This window comes from Macrotis lagotis, chromosome X, assembly GCF_037893015.1.
Source record: "Macrotis lagotis isolate mMagLag1 chromosome X, bilby.v1.9.chrom.fasta, whole genome shotgun sequence".
Taxonomy (NCBI): domain Eukaryota; kingdom Metazoa; phylum Chordata; class Mammalia; order Peramelemorphia; family Peramelidae; genus Macrotis; species Macrotis lagotis.
Window position 1 is genome coordinate 488,477,288 of NC_133666.1, and position 16,546 is coordinate 488,493,833.

General features: G+C 34.7%; 1 pseudogene; it reads right to left on the bottom strand.

The window, feature by feature from the left end:
- Nucleotides 1-1,303: 1,303 nt before the first annotated feature.
- Nucleotides 1,304-16,546, bottom strand: part of LOC141499297 (mitochondrial carrier homolog 1-like) — a 46,846-nt pseudogene continuing 31,603 nt past the window's right edge.

A 16,546-nucleotide genomic window follows, 5' to 3' on the forward strand; every position in this document is an offset into this window, starting at 1 on the left:
TTTTGCCAGCATTGGTTTTATTAGTGCCAAAACTTTTTTTTTAAATTCACATAGTCAAAATCATTAATCTAGCAGTTTATAATGTGTGCTAATTCTTGTTTGGTCATAATTTTATCCCCTTCCCATAAATATGATATATAATTTCTTGCTCAATTAATTTATCTGTGCTTTCACTCTTTATGTCTAAATCCTGTACCCATTTTGACCTTATGTTGGTATGGGATTTGACCTGTGTATCTATGCATAGTTTCTGCCATACTATGTTCAAATTTTCCCAAAATTTTCCCCAAAATTTTTGTTAAATAGTGATTTCTTATCCAAGAAGCTGATGTCTTTGGATTTGTCAAATTAGTGATTGCTGTAGTCATTTATTGTGACTTCTTTTCAGCATATCCTAATCCACTGATACATTACTCTATCTCTTAACCAGTGCCAGACAGTTTTGATGACTGTTGCTTTATAGTATAGTTTTATGTCTGGTAGAGCTGGGCCACCTTCCTTTACATTTTTTTCATCAGATCCCTTGCTATTCCTTCCCTTTTCTTGCTCCAGATGAATGTTATTATTACTTTTTCTAGCTTGGGAAAGCTAGCTTTGGTACTTTGATTGGTAAGGTAAGTAAGTAACTTAATTTGAGTAGAATTGCCATTTTTATTATATTAGCTCAACATGACCATATACATTTGACATTTTCCCAATTAGTTAGATCTCACTTTATTTGGGTGAGAAGTGCTTTTATTTTAAAGCACAATTCAAGTTTTATTAATCAATAGAATGAAATGATATGAGTATTTTTTAAAACAAGCCACCCCTCCACCTCAGCTTTTATGGGAAAAATGTTCTGTATACTTTTAAACTATTAAAACCCATATAAATTTGAGCTATGCTATTTCTATTATTGTTGTTGTTTATTATGTTTATAAAACCAAGCAGAGCAGAGTTCTCTGCATGGGTTTTGGACAAAGGGGAATCTGCTGCCACCCTGGGTATGGTGTAATGGAGTAAGCTTCTGTAAATGAATACTTTGCATATCATTTGCAATGCCTCTGGGATGTTTCCCAGAAATTTCTCCAATATTCCTTGTCCCATTCCTCCAGCAGTTTTAGAACTTTTTAATTCAGTATCAGTATAGAGCAAGGACTTTTTCAGTCAGGCTGTACCAAAACCCCACTCCCCTTTCTCATACCCAACTACTCCCTGTCAGTTCAACTGAAGGACAACTAATAACCACCAGAAAGGGGAACATCCGAATTCCACTGTATTACATAGTCAGTTATCTTACAAGATAGCCCAATGATGTAGCCAATTATTCTGATTTAATCAATGGAGAAGCTTGATGCTGTTGAGAGTCGGCGGAAAAGCAGACTTGATCCCAGGAAAAGCTGACCCTGCATGCTCAGATATCTCCAACAATGAATCCAAGACTTGAACACTGGGGAATAGGGAGGGAGACCTGCCAACAACCCACAGTTGTTGACTGCCATGAGATCTCCAACCAAGAGGAAAGGGTAGGTCAGCATGCTCACTGCAATCCCCATTACAAACTTGGTGTAACTCCGAACTGCCAATGCCTGGCTGAAACTGTCATCCACCAGGTAGCCATTGATGAAGTGAGCCAGGAGGTTACAGCTCCACAAAAAGACCACATCTCCCAGGAGGTGAGGGATCAAGCCCACAAAGAACCCTAGTAGCCCTTCTTCTCTGAAAATCTTCCCAATGGAGCTCAGTACACCGCATGCAGGGGGTGTGAGAGCACCCTAGACACACACTGCATCACCATCTCATGGGAAGTTTCTTTTACCACCTTCCTCAGTGATGTCTTCACATCATCCTTACTGGATACATGTTCTAACTCCTCCAAAGGGAAGACCTTTTTCACGCTGCCCCGGGACAGAGTGGAGACAGCACTAGACATCAGCCTCGGACTCAGGCCTCGGAACAGTCCCCTCTTCCCATCCACTTGTACAATGTGTTTGGCTGGATGAGCAGCTTCAAGTAGAAGAGCGGGCGGCTCAGAGCCGTCACGCCGGCGCCCAGGGACAGGAACAGGGCCTCGGTGGCCGCGGAGCCCTCCCCGGCTCCCAGGGCCGCCGCGGCCGCCGCCTCCACGCCCTGGGACAAGGACTGCGGGGGCCGCCAGCCCCAGCTCGAGAAGTGCTTTTAAAATTGTGTTCATTCAGTTTCTGAGTTTGTCTTGGGATGCAGATTCCAAAGAATTTACTGTTGTCTATAGCTATTTTAAATATAATTTCTCTTTCTATCTCTTGGTTTTGGACTTTGTTGTTTGTATATAGAAATGCTGATGATGTAATATGGGTTTATATTTATCCTGCTGTTTTGCTGAATTTGTTATTTTGTTTCAATGACTTTTTAAGATGATTTTCTTGGCCTCTCTAGATATATCATCATAACATCTTCAAAGAATGAAAGATTTGCTTTCTCATTGCCACTTTTCTTCTCTTAATGCTACTGCTAGCATTTCTAATAGTATCTTGAATATTAATAGTGATAATGGGCATCCTTGTTTTACCCCAGATTTTATTGGAAATGGTCCAAGTTTGTTCCCACTACATATAATATTTTTGATGGTTTTAGATAAATACTGTTTATTATATTAAGGAAATTCCATTTATTTCTAAACTTTCTAGTGCTTATTTATTTATTTATTATTTTAAGGCAATGGAGTTTGAATGACTTGCCAAATGTCACACAGCTAGGCAATTATTAAGTGCCTGAGGCTAGATTTAAACTCAGGTTCTCTTGACTCCATGGTCAGTACTCTGTCCTCTGTGCCACCTACCTGCCCCCAACTTTCTAGTGTTTTTAATAGAAATGGGTGTTGAATTTCATCAAATGCTTTTTCAGCGTGAGTTGAGATAATCCTATGATTTCTGCTGGTTTTGCTATTGATGTGTTTAATAATATTGAGTGTTTTCCTAATGTTGAACCATTCCTTCCTACCTGGTATAAATTCCACCTGATCATTCTATATTGCCCTAGTAATAATTTGCTTTAGACTCATTGCTAAAATTTTATTTAAAATTTTATTTATTAATTTTCATTAAGAAGATTGGTCTATAAATTTCTTTGTTTTGTTCTTCCTGGTTTAGGTATCAATACCATGTTGGTGTCACGAAAGGAGTTTGGCAGAACTGCTTCCTCTCTAACGTTTTTAAATATTTTATGTAAAATAGAAATTAATTTTTCCTTAAATGTTTGGTAGAATTTACTTCTGAACTTGGAGATTTTCTTTTATTGATGTTTTCCTCAATTTTCTTTTCTGAAATGGCATGAAGTTATTTCCTCTTGTGTTAATCTGTGCAGTTTTAATTTCTTTAATATTCCTTCTTTTCACTCAGCCTATCTAATTTGTTGGCATAGAGTTCAACAAAGTAGCTCATAATTATCTCTTTAATTTCCTTCTCATTGGTGTTATTTCACCCTTTTCATATTTGATCATGGTAATTTAGTTACTTTATTTCTTTTTAAATCAGATCTACAAAGATTTGTATATTTTATTGAATTTTTCATAAAACGAACACTTACTTATAAGATCAATGGTTTTTTTGTTTTCAATTTTGTTGATCTCTCCCTTGATTTTCAGAATTTCTAATTTGGAATTTAATTAGGGATCTTTAATTAATTCTTTCCCCAATTTTTTTTTAGTTGCATGCCCAATTTGTTGATCTCTTATTTCTCTATGTTATATATTTAGGCATTTAGATATATAAATTTTCCCTTCAAATTTGACCTGACTGTATCCCATAAAATTTAGAATTATGTCTTTTTCTAGTCATATTGACCAATTTGAGAGGTATGAAGTGGTACCTCAGAAACATTTTAATTTGCATTTCTGTAATCAATAATAATTTAGAGCAATTTTTAAAGGATTATTGGTAGCTTTGATTTCATTATCTGAGACTGACCTTTCTATATCATTTGTCACCTTTCTATATCATTTGTCAATTTTCAATTGTCAAGGAATGACTTGGCTTTTTTGTTCATTCATTTGTTTGTTTGTTTGCTTGTGTGTTTTTAAATAAATTTGACCCAATTTTCTTATTTGCAATATTTTAGCAATGAATTCTTTGTCAGAAACATAAGTTCTAAAAATTCTTTCCCAAATTACCGCTTGCTTGCAGTGGTTTTGTGTGTTCAAAATCTTTTTAATTTACCAAACATTTTTTGCAATGCTTGAGTTTTACAATTTTTGTCTCTCCCTCTCTACCCTTCTTCCTTCCCCAGACAGAAAACAATCTGATATACGCTCTATAATTTTAACCATGATAAACAGATCAAAATCAAATGTTTTGTGAGGGAAGAATCAGATATAAAAGAGAAAATGAAGATATTAGAGAAAACAAAGTAAAATTATACATAAGACAATTTTAAAACTTTTTGATACAATGTAATAAATGTAATAAACATTATCCAGACTGTTTTTTGTAATAATCTCTATCTCTTCTTTTGTTTTAAACTGCTCCTCTTTCCAAAGATCTCACAGATAAACTATCCCTTGTTCTCTTAATTGGCTTATAAATATTATCTTTTATGTCTAAATTCTGCAACTATTTTTACTTTATCTTGTTATAGGGTATGATATGTTGTTCTATTCCTGGTTTCTGTAATACTATCTTCTACTTTTCCTGGCAATTTTCATTAGAGTGAGGTTTTATCCCAGAAGCTGGATATCTTTGGCTATATCAAACAGTAGATTTCTCTAGCCATTTACTGCAGTGTCTTTTTACCTAATCTATCCCTTTGATCCACCAGGCTATTTCTTAACTAGTACCAGTTTTGATGACTGGTGTTTTATAATATAATTTTCAGATCTGGTTTTGCTAGACTGCCTACCTTTGCATTTTTTTCAATAAATCCCTTGAAATTCTAGACATTTTATTCCTTCATATGAATTTAGTTAGTTTTTTCTTATTCACTGAAGTAATTTTTTGGAAATTTTGATTGTTATGACACCAAATAATTAATTTAATTTAGGCATTATTGTAATTTTTGCTATATTAGTTCGACCTACCCATGAGTAATTGATATTTGCCCAGTTATTTTGATTTGTTTTTATTTATGAGTGAAATGTTTTATAGTTGTTTTCATAGGGTTACTGAGTCAGGTAGACAAAAAAGTATTTCATGCTGTTTGAAGTTATTTTCTGTATCTCTGTTGTTGTATCTTTGTTGGTAATACATAGAAATACCAAGGATTTATATAATTATTTCATATCCTGCAACTTTGCTAAAAATGCTAATTGTTTCAGTAGCTTTTTAAAGAAAATTTTCTAATCTTTTCTTGGTATATTACCAAATCTTCTGCAAAGAGTAAGGGTTCTGTTTTTTCATTGCCAATTATGATTCCTTCAATTTCTTTTTCCTCTCTTATTGCTAAACCTAATATTACTTATACATAATTGAATTAAAGTAATGATGACAGGCATCCTTGTTTTATCCTTGATCTAATTGAAAATGTTAGATTTATCCCAATCACATTTAATTATTATTCATAATTATAGATAGATACTGTTTATAATTTTAAGGAACATTCCATTTATTTTAATGTGTTTTTTTGGTTTTTGCAAGGCAAATTGGTTTAAGTGGCTTGCCCAAGGCCACACAGCTAGTCCAATGTGTTCTAAGCATCTGTTGAGATAACCATGTGGTTTCCATTAGGATTGTAATTGATAGGGTCAATTATGCCTATAGTTTTCCTAAAGTTGAACTAACCCTGCATTCCTGTTATAAAGACTGCTTAAAAAGCCACCTTCCTCAATGTGCTTCCACCCTTCCTTTGCTTTCTCTTTTCCCTTTTCTTCTTCTTCCTTCTCTCCTTTAGTCCATTCTTCCTTCACTTCCTCCTTTGTCCTCATAAAATTTAATAGGTAAGATAAATTTCCAAACTCATTTGACTTTATGACTCTTTGAGTCAAATCTGATAACAGGAAGATTCAGGTGATTCTCACCTCCTCCTTTTTTACTCTCTGTTACAATCATTCCTTTGTACCACTTCATGTTTTAAAATTTTGCTGTTCCTCCTGCCTCTTCCTCCCATCTCTTTACTACCCTCCCCTTTACAATGAAAGTTGTTTAAATATCATTCCATCAAAATAATGGATTACTATTCAAGTCATACCGTATATTCAGTCTAAGTATATTTTTCTTTTATAATTACAGAACTCAAGAGTTATGAGAATCTTACTCCTCTCCAGAAATGTAACCTGCTTAATCTTATTGAATAGCTGTCTTTTTCATTTCCCCTGCTTACTTTTTCATATATATCATGAATTTCCTCTTTGAAGATCAAATTTTCTGTTTAGTTCTGGTTTTTTATCAGGAAAGTTTTAAAGTCACCTATTTATTTAAAGATTCATTTTTCCCCCCTCAGAAAGAAGATTTACTTTTGCAGTATAGCTCTCCCTAATATCATATTCTTGCACCTTCAGTCCTTTAATGTTAATGCAGCCTGATCCTGAGTAATCTAACTGTGCCTCCTTGGTATTTGATTTTTTTTTCTTTCTTTCTGCTTCAAGAATTTTCTTCTCAATCTGATCATTATTGCATTTGGTCACAATATTCTTTGGTATTTTCATTTTAGAATCCTTTAAGAAGTTAATCCATGGATTCTTTTAATGAGTCTTTTACCCTTTGTTTCTAGAATATAAAGACAATTCTTCTTAAGTACCCTATTTTCCTAAGTATAAAATGATACCATGTATAAGATATATTTTAATTTTGGGGCCCCAAATTTAAAAAAAATATATAAAAATTATTGAACTCTAAATTTATTCATCATACAAGTCATACAACTCCTCATCATTGTCAAAGCTCCCATCCATTAGCTTGTTCTCACATGTGTTTGAAGATGAATCATTCTTAGGAGAGGCTCTGACTGCTATCCTGCCTGTGCTATGGTCTGTGGTTGACCACAAGCACTCCTTGGGCAAGTCTGATATATGTATGCATGCTTTTGTCCATTGTTTTTCATGAACCTGAAGCACCAATTGAGTCCTCCTGTGAAATCAGTAATTTCTTTTTCATCAGTAATTCTTCTTGCCTTATGCTGAACAATCATTGTGGACCCAGGAATTCTAATTGTCCTTTGCTCTACAATCCATATCTTCAATTCCCTCTCTACATCAGGCCATTTAACTGCCTTGCCTTTCATGGCCTTCTTTCATGGTGCTTTCAGTATGGTTTCTTCTTCCTGTATCTAATCTAGGCTTATTTTCTTAGTTGGAGGAGGAACAAACATATTCAACAGCATGATTTCCATTCAGTTTTGCAAACTGGATCTCTTTTAACTTGAATTCAGCACTGTACAAAAATTTTTTCTGAGGCATTTCTGGGCAGAATATGGAAAAATATAAACTAATATACCAGTAATAAATGTGAAACAATGTACTCATAAACAACAAATGTGCAAAAGTGAGAAATACAAATAAAAAAATTACAACCACTGTATATGATGCTCGCAGTTTTTAGACCCCAAATTTTTCAAAAATGGGTGCATCTCATACATGGATAAATATGGCATAGCATGAAGAATGGAGTCCAGATTCTTTTTTCTTCTTGATAAAGGTCTTCATGTAGATCTATGATTCTTAAATATATTTTACAGATTAGTTGTTTTAACACTGAGATATTTTATATTTTCTTCTATTTTTTAAATAAATTCTTGATGTCTTATATAGTTATCATCTTCCACTCAACCCAATCTATTTTTCAGAGCTGTTTTCTCCATTTAGTTTTTGCATTTCCTTTTCCATTTGTTTAATTCTATTTTTAAAGGGGTTGTTATCTTTGTCATATGCCCCATTGCCTTGCAAAAAAAAAAAAAGAATCTTAAAAAAGGCCACACAGATAGGTAATTATTAAGTGTCTGAGGTCACACTTGAACTCAGATACTCCTGACTCCAGGGCCAGTGCTCTATCCACTGAGCCACCTAGCTGCACCCATTTATTTTTAATACTATATTTTATTCACATGGGTTCTGGACCAAGCTTTCCCTGCTCTATGTCTCAAAAAAATCATTCTGGTTTCTTAAGCTAAAAGAATGCCTCACTCTTGCATTTTTGTTGATTGCCAATCCAGAATTTGATTTGAGGAATTATTTTAATTATTTGGTAGTGTTTGTTGGGAGAGCTTCGACGGCTTCTCTCTCCACTCTGATGTTTTATTCACAGAAGCCTTGCCTTGAATCATTATGAAATATAGCGAGTCAGTTGAAGTGTTTCTTATAGGAAACTTTGTGAGGTTAAGATAAACTTAGGAGTAGATTTTGAAGTCCCCTGGTGGGATGTATCTTGATAATAATATTGATATTAGTATCTGGATTTATCTTTCTTCCTCTTGCAACAAATGTTTTGCAAAATAAATATTGTAATATTTTAAATGGAAAGGAGTTCTTGCCAAACAGCATGACAAATATATCAGTGAGTGAATAGAAATGATAGGCACAAGCTGGCAAAGACATTTTATTAGATCTTTACTTTTGGTCCTGGCTATCTTCATTTACTACAGATACTATAATTTGCCCTCATACAAAGGATAAAAAATGAAAGGACATGGGACAATACACAAGCCTGAGTGTCCAGCAGGGGCATGATAATACTACACTTTGCTGTGTAAAGTACCTCACAGAAATTTATTTTTAAAATATTTATTCATTAATCTTCTTGTACTCTATCTGACACTTCTTCTAATGTGATCAATAACCATTAAATCTAGTGATCCTCTCAGTCATTTTGGGGAAATTGAAACTAGAAACCTTCTGTTATGGGGGAGAACACATCAAAGAAATAAAGCAAATAGTCTTTTTGTCTCTGACAATGCTTGAGAGAAGCATGTAGAAATAAGAGCATTACGTTTGAAATTTCAAGTATAATGCAAATAAAATGGCTAAAGACAACTAAAAATCAATATATAGAAACATACATATGCCAGCTAATCAAGTTTTCCAATAAATTAAAACTGGGACTAAAAATCTCAATATAAAAATAATTATTTTTTAGGCTTTTGCTAGGCAATGTAGTTAAGTGGCTTGCCCAAAGCCACACAACTAGGAAATTATTAAGTGTTTGAGGCTGGATTTGAACTCAGGTACTCCTGTTACAGGGCCGGTGCTCTATCCACTGCACCATCTAGCTGTCCTCAAAATAATTATTAATTGATCAATCAATGTGCTAAACAAAAAAAATGATTAATGATGATTCTCTTTGCTAGAAAGGAAGATAAATGCAAATCCATGTCACTCATCTCTTTAAAAAAAATTTCTTTAAGTGATCCACAGTGATAACTCAGGTATGTGTCTGGGCATTTACTTGAGAGCCAGGTTGAAGGAGAAGTCCAATGAACACTTAGATGTCAAGGTCATGAAACAATCTCTCTTAACTTTATTGTTGAATACCAGACTTCTATAACAAAACTTATCACAGACATGACAAGTCAGACAAAATCCAGCTGCATAATTCCCTGGTTAAATTTACGACATTTATCCTTCAAAGTCTGTCGACTTCCTTATCAGAAAGTTCTCACACACCTCTAGCTCTACAGACATTTATGTCAGGGTTCATTGCTGAGCCAACCAAGACATTAGTAAGCAAGAATACATACTTATCCTTGGTTACTTTAGTTCCAGAGACATCTGTGTCCTCACTCCTATGGAAACTGGAACTCAACACCACAAGAATACAAAATTGAATTCTCAAGAGTGGTTTTGTTCTTCTATTACTCTGACTCAATTATTTTAAGGTAATTTCTTCAATGAAAATCTTAATTTCATTGATAACTGAATTTTGTGCTTTATAGAAATATATTAAAACAAAATTATTAGAAATGACATAAATATGCATATTTTCTTATAAATTATATGCATGACAAGTTGCTGAGAGACATAAGTCTTTTTGTGGTTCAAAAACAGATGCATGGATAAAATGCATCATTGATGCTTTTTAGTAAAAGTTTGTTCTATTATGAACATTTTAATAACATGAACAGAGTTGCAGAGACTTCTGAGAAACTTAAAATCACTGAATATGTTCTGTTCAATAATATATCAAATAAGTTATACAAAATTCTAGTTATGGATACTACTGTTTTTTCAGTAGTTTTGGGTTCTTAGAAATCTTTCCTGGATTGAAAAAAAAGCTTTAGGTGGAGGGATTGAAGGGAGGGGGGGAGAGAGAGACAGAGACAGAGACAGAGAGAGAGAGAGAGAGAGAAAGAGAGAGAGAATATGTGCATAAGTATATATATATATATATATATATATATATACTTATGCATATATATATATATATACATATACACATCTTTGTGTATGGTTGTGTATATTTATATATGTTTATATAATATACTGAGTGTCATTTCCATTTTATCTTTTGGAATATCTATCACAATGTCAGGAAACTCCCTTTATCCTGGTTTTCTTCCATTTATAATAATTCTATTGCTTTAAATTTATTAACTTGGATTTTCTTTGGGAACATGACATTTCTAAAATCACTCCCATGAGACCAAAATGGGAAGTCAGCATACTTGTTGCTCCCCACTGTTATTTCCAGAACCTTTCTTTGTTTTCATCACTAAATATCTCTTTCTTTCTATTTTATAGAGTAATTTTTAAGAATAGTTAGCATTGATTATATACTTCTAAATAAATATCATTGCATCCATTCTGTTACTCCTCAATAGCATCTATTTTATTCTCTCTCTCCTTTCACCAGGTCCCTCCTCAGAAGTGAGTCTGCCTCTGCTCTCCAACTATCTTCCTTCTCTTTGATACCTACTAGCCCTTCCCCTCTCCTTACCCACCTTCTCCCATCTCTTTTCTCTCTTTTTTCCTCTAAGGAAAGAAAGATTTCTATGCCCTATTGAGTGTATGTGTTGCTTCCTCTTTGAGTCATAATTTATGAGAATGAAGTTTAACCAATTGCCCTTCATCTTCCCCTATTCTACTCTATTGCATAACCTTTATCTTGACTGTTTTACATGAAATATCTTAGGCCATTCTACGTCTCCTTTCCCTTTCTCCTAGTAATTCCTCTTCCACTAATTAACTCCTTCTTTATTGTATATTACACCATTATATTCAGTTCCCTCCTGTACCATATATATGTATATATACATATATATGTATATATACATATATATAGGCTCCTTTTAACTGCTCTTATAAATGAGAAAGTTAATATGAACTGCAGTAATACACACAGTTCAACATTATTAAATCCCTTATAATTGGCCCTTCCTATCTACCCTCTCTATGCTTCACTTGAGGTTATCGTACTTCCAAAGCTTTTGGGGATTTTTGATACACCCTCTCCCCACCAGGTACCTTAATGACTTCAGTGTCTTCTGAGAGTCTCTGATTGTTCTCTTGGTCTGTACTCTGGTTTGTGCATGACCATAGGCATTCTCCTCTCTCCTGGAACTTTTAGGAGGGTCCTTGCTCCTCTATGGTGGTATGGGGGGCCCAGACTAAGCCTTGGATCTGAGCACAAGCAAAGCGGCTGAGTCCTGCTGCAAGGATAGCAGAGACATATGCATTCTCTTCTTAACACCTTGCTATCTGTGGGCTGAGAACTCCAGAAGCAGCTGTTGATGGACTTTGTAAGTTCTTTTGTAAGGCTGTCCTGAGGCCTCAGGCCTGTCATGGCCTGGGTTTTTGTATTTACTCTCATGAGGCAGAATTCTTCCATTAACCCTCCAAGTTGTCCCCAGAGAACCCTGGGCCAAGAGATCTGGAAACCACTCCCAATAGACCCAGGTGCCCCCAGGGACCTAGACACCCTGTGGGCTATTCCTGTAAGGTGGGAGCTGGTTTGCTCCAAGTTGGGATGGCTGTGATCCAGACTGTCCTTTGATTATTTCCAACCCAGCTCCTGGTGGCATCTACATTTCCTGAGGATTTAGCAAGTTGTTTGGGCCGGAAAATTGTTTCACTCAGTCTCTTTTAGGGTTCTTCCCCTCTAGATTTTGGTAAGAATCATAATTTTAAGTCTTTTGGAGTTTTTTTTGAGAATAACTTGTGGAAATTCCTGCCTTCATGCCACCAGCTTGGCCCTGCCTCTTAGATGAAATCATTAGTTATTTCTAGGAACTCTTTGACCAAGTTATTCTTTAAAATTCAGTTATTTAGTTTCCAAAACATTTTAGGTCTATCTCTCCATGGTCTTATATTATACACACATTTTAATGGCATCATGATGTGAAAAGGATGCATTTAATATTTCTGACCTTCTGCATTTGATTGTTGGGTTTTTAATGCCCTGATACTTGATCAGTTTTTGTGTATGTGCTAGGTCATAAAGGGAAAAAAAAGTACATTCCTTTCTATCACCATTCAATTTTCTTCAGAGGTCTATCATATCTTATGTTTCTTGCATTCTGTTCACTTCCTTAGTGTGCTTCATGTGTATTTAATTTTCAGGTGAGATTATATCTAATCCTGAGAAAGAAGTTTAGATCCATCCACCAGTTTAATTTCACTTTCTACTTCACTTAACTCATTTGACTTTTTCTCTAAGAATATGGTTGTTATACTACTTGGTCCATATATTTTTATTACTGAAATTACTTCAGTGTCTATGGTACCTTTTAGGAAGATGTTGCTTTTTTCCCTTATTGCTTTTAATGAGATATATTTTTGAAATTGTTTTGTCTGAGATAAGAATAACTACCTCTGCTTTTCTCATGGCAGCAATAGCAAAATATCTGCTGCTCCAGTTTTGTACTTTTACTCTGTTTTTTGTATCTCTAATTCAAATGTGTTTCTTGCAAGCAGTACACTGTAGGATTTTGGATATTAATACACTCTGCTATGTACTTTCATTTTATGGGAGAGTTCATCACATTTAAATTCATTAGCTGTTATAACCACTGTTTATTACCCTCCATAATATGTCCCTTGCATTGATATTTTCCTCCTTTCATCCTAACTCTTCCCATCAGTGTTTTCTTCCCCTTCAATCAACCACCTTCCCTTTTCTTCCCCTTTTCCTTTTTCCTCTCTTCCTTCACTCACTTGTATAATTCCCTCCTTCCCCTACTTTCTTCTTCTAATACTACAAGGGTAAGATAAATATCTAAACCTAACTAAGGGAATGTGTTTTTCCCTCTTTAAGCCAAATTCATTGAGAGTAAGATTCAAGCAGTTCTCAACACTTCTCTACTTCCCCTCTGCTGCAATATATCCCTTGTTCCTCTTCATATAATGTCATTTGCCCCCTTCTGCCTCAGAATTGCTCCTGTCTTATTAACCTCCTTTTTATGGCAAGGCTATTGCGGGATGGAGAGTTAAGTCACTTGCCCAAGGTCACACAGCTACATAATTAATTAGTGTCTGAGACTGGATTTGAACTCAGGTTCTTCTGACTCAAGGGCTGTTGTTTTATCCACTATGCCACATAACTGCCCCAATTAATGATCCTTTATAAAGTTTAATTTTTTCAAAAAACTTTCCATCAAGTTCAACTTAGGTCCATACCCTCTAAGTATACATTCTCAAAAAGCATTTCAGTTCTCAAAAGTCAGGAGAATCTGCCTCCTAGCTAGAGATCTAACTTTTAGTCTTATTGGATCACCATCTTTTTCTTTTCCTTTGTTTACCTATTCATGCATATCTTGAGTTTTCTTTTTGAAGATCAAATTTTATATTCATCTCTGGTCTTTTTGGAAATTTGGAAGTCATACATTTCATTGGATGTCTATCGTTTCCCCTAAAAGATCATGCTCAGCTTTGCTGGATAGATGATTCTTGGTTTTGATCAAAACTCACTTGCCTTCCAAAATTTCATATTCTAGGTCCTTTGAACCTTTAATTTGGCCCTGTGTAACCCTGAGTGTATTGCCAAGATATTTGAATTCCTACTTTTTGTTTGATTTTATAATTTTCTCACTGATCAGATAATTCTCAAGTTTGGCTACAATATTCTTTATCAATTTTCATTTTTGAATCTTTTTCAGGAGGTGATTGTTGCATTACTTAGTTATTCTTTTACTCTTTATTTTCAGGTTATCAGGTTGTTCTCATCAAAACCTGAACAAATTCCATTCATGCTCTTTTTTTGATCATGGTTTTCAGATAATCGAATGATTCTTGAATTCTCTCCTGGATCTATTTTCCAAGATCAGTTGCCTTATTAATGTGGTAGTTTTCATTTTCTTCTATATTTTTTTTTATTTTTGTTCAATAGATTCTTGGCATTTCATAGAATCAACAATATCCATTAGTCATGACACTTTTTTTAATGAGAAAATTTCTTCGGTTAACTTTTACATCTCTTATTCCATTTGATCCATTCTCTATTTAAAAGAGTGGTCATCTTTTGCCATTTGCCCATTTGCATTTTTAAAATAATTATTTTCTTTTAGCATTTGCTCAAGTGTATTCTTAAAGGATATATTTTGTACTGTTCCATTTTGTTTCATGATGTTATTTCCTTTTGTGTTTCTTTTCTTAAACTTTCCATTTGATTTTTATTAGATTTTTTTTGCAAGGCAAATGGGGTTAAGTGGCTTTCCCAAGGCCACACAGATAAGTAATTATTAAGAGTCTGAGGCCGGATTTGAACTCAAGTACTCCTGACTCCAGGACCAGTGCTCTATCCACTGCACCACCTAGCTGCCCCTCCATTTGATTTTTAAAATAATTTCTGAGCTAATTTAAAAAATCTTTCTAGACTGGGGAACAAATCACATTCTCCAATCCCCCTTTTCCCTGACCAAAATCTCACTTTTTTTGCCCCACTCAATGCTTCTTTTCTGAGCTTGGCTTTTGCAGATCCTTGTCTCCAAGATAATGAAACCTGCTTTTCTCCTATCTTTCTTATTCATTTTGAGACTTACTGGGGGAGGGTTTTGTTCATAGACCTACAATGTTGAGAAACCTAGACACTTGCTTCCTGGACTGGAACCCTCAATATTAGGGAGCTGCTCATTGGACTGACCAGTAAGGAATGCTTGATACTCCTTTTCTGAATTGTCTGTGCTGGGAATATCAACAGCTTACTCCCTGAGTCTTTGAAATAGGTGGAATTGCCTGGAGATATCTCTGGGCTGTAATCACTGACATCCCAATCACTGGGCTAGGCAGTCTGGGCTAGAAATGCCAGACTATCTCTCTGTATCTTCAGTGCTGGGGAATTCTGCCACCCATTCCCTCAATTACTTGGAGGGATGGTATCACTTGGGGCTGTCTCTGGGCTCTCTGTTCTGGGGAACACTAGGTCGTACCTCTAGGAATGTCCATGGGCTCTGAGTTGTGAAAGCCAGAGTTTGCACTCTGTGTTGGGCCATCCTGACCAGCCATGCAAGATGAATGGGAGTCTTAGGCATCTATGCTGAACCTCTTCCAACCCATCCATCCAAAGCCTATATTGCAAAAGATTGTGTTTTCATTGCTGAGGATCTCAAGTTAGATCTCTCCTTGTTGTGCTACCTGTGAGTTGGGTTTCTGCCCATGTTCCCCCATGATAGACCTTTTTGAAAAATGTTCCACTCTGTTATTTTATGGGTTTTGTCACTCCAAAATCTGTTAAGGGATATGATTATGTTGTTTTTGAAGGAAACACAAGAAACTTTAAGAACATTCCTGCTTTCTCTGCATCATCTTGGTAGGAAGTGCTAGTATTATAACATGTTTAGAGTACACTAGAAAAACAACTAAAATTACTTGAATTAACAATTTTAACAAGGTACAAGGGTATAAAATAAAACCAAATAAATCTTAATTATTTGTATATATTGCTAATAAAACCTGATCAAGAGAAAGAGAAATTCCATTGAAAACAGCTATAGACAAAGTAAAATGCTTGAGAATTTGCCTCCCAAAACAAACCCAGTAATGATTGGAACAGAATTGCGAAATGCTTTTCATGCCATTTTTAAACAACTGGACCATTTTCAATTGCTTATGGATAGGTGAAGTTAAAATAATAAAAAATGACAGTACAACCCAACATTATTCAGTGCCATAACAAAAAACCAACCAAACAAAAAAAAAACTATAATAAAATGATTTTACAAAGCTAAAAAATTAGCAAAAAAATGCGCATTGAATAACAAAAGGTCAAGAATATCAAGGAAATTAATGAAAAAAATGCAAAAGAACTATATTATAATGTGGAAGTTATCAAAACTCTCTTGCATTGTCTAAGAAATCAAGGGGTACATCGGTGGAATATATTAGGACCAAAAGAAAAAATAGTAATTTAGTATAACAAAGAGTATAACTATTTGATAACTCAAAAGATTCTAGTTTCTGGGATAAGAACGTATTGTTTGACAAAAATTGCTGGGAAAACTGAAAAATAGTATTGAAAACTAGGTATAAGCCAACACCTCACACTATTTAAGGTCAAAATGGGTACAGGATATCAACATATAGTGCAATATCTTAAGCCTGTTAAGGAGATTGAGGAATTGACTATCTGATGGATCTATGGAATTGGAAGAATTTATCACCAAAAAAGAGATAGAGAACGTAAAAAGTACAAAATGAATTTCAAATACATTAAATTAAAAGAAAAAGTTTAATGCA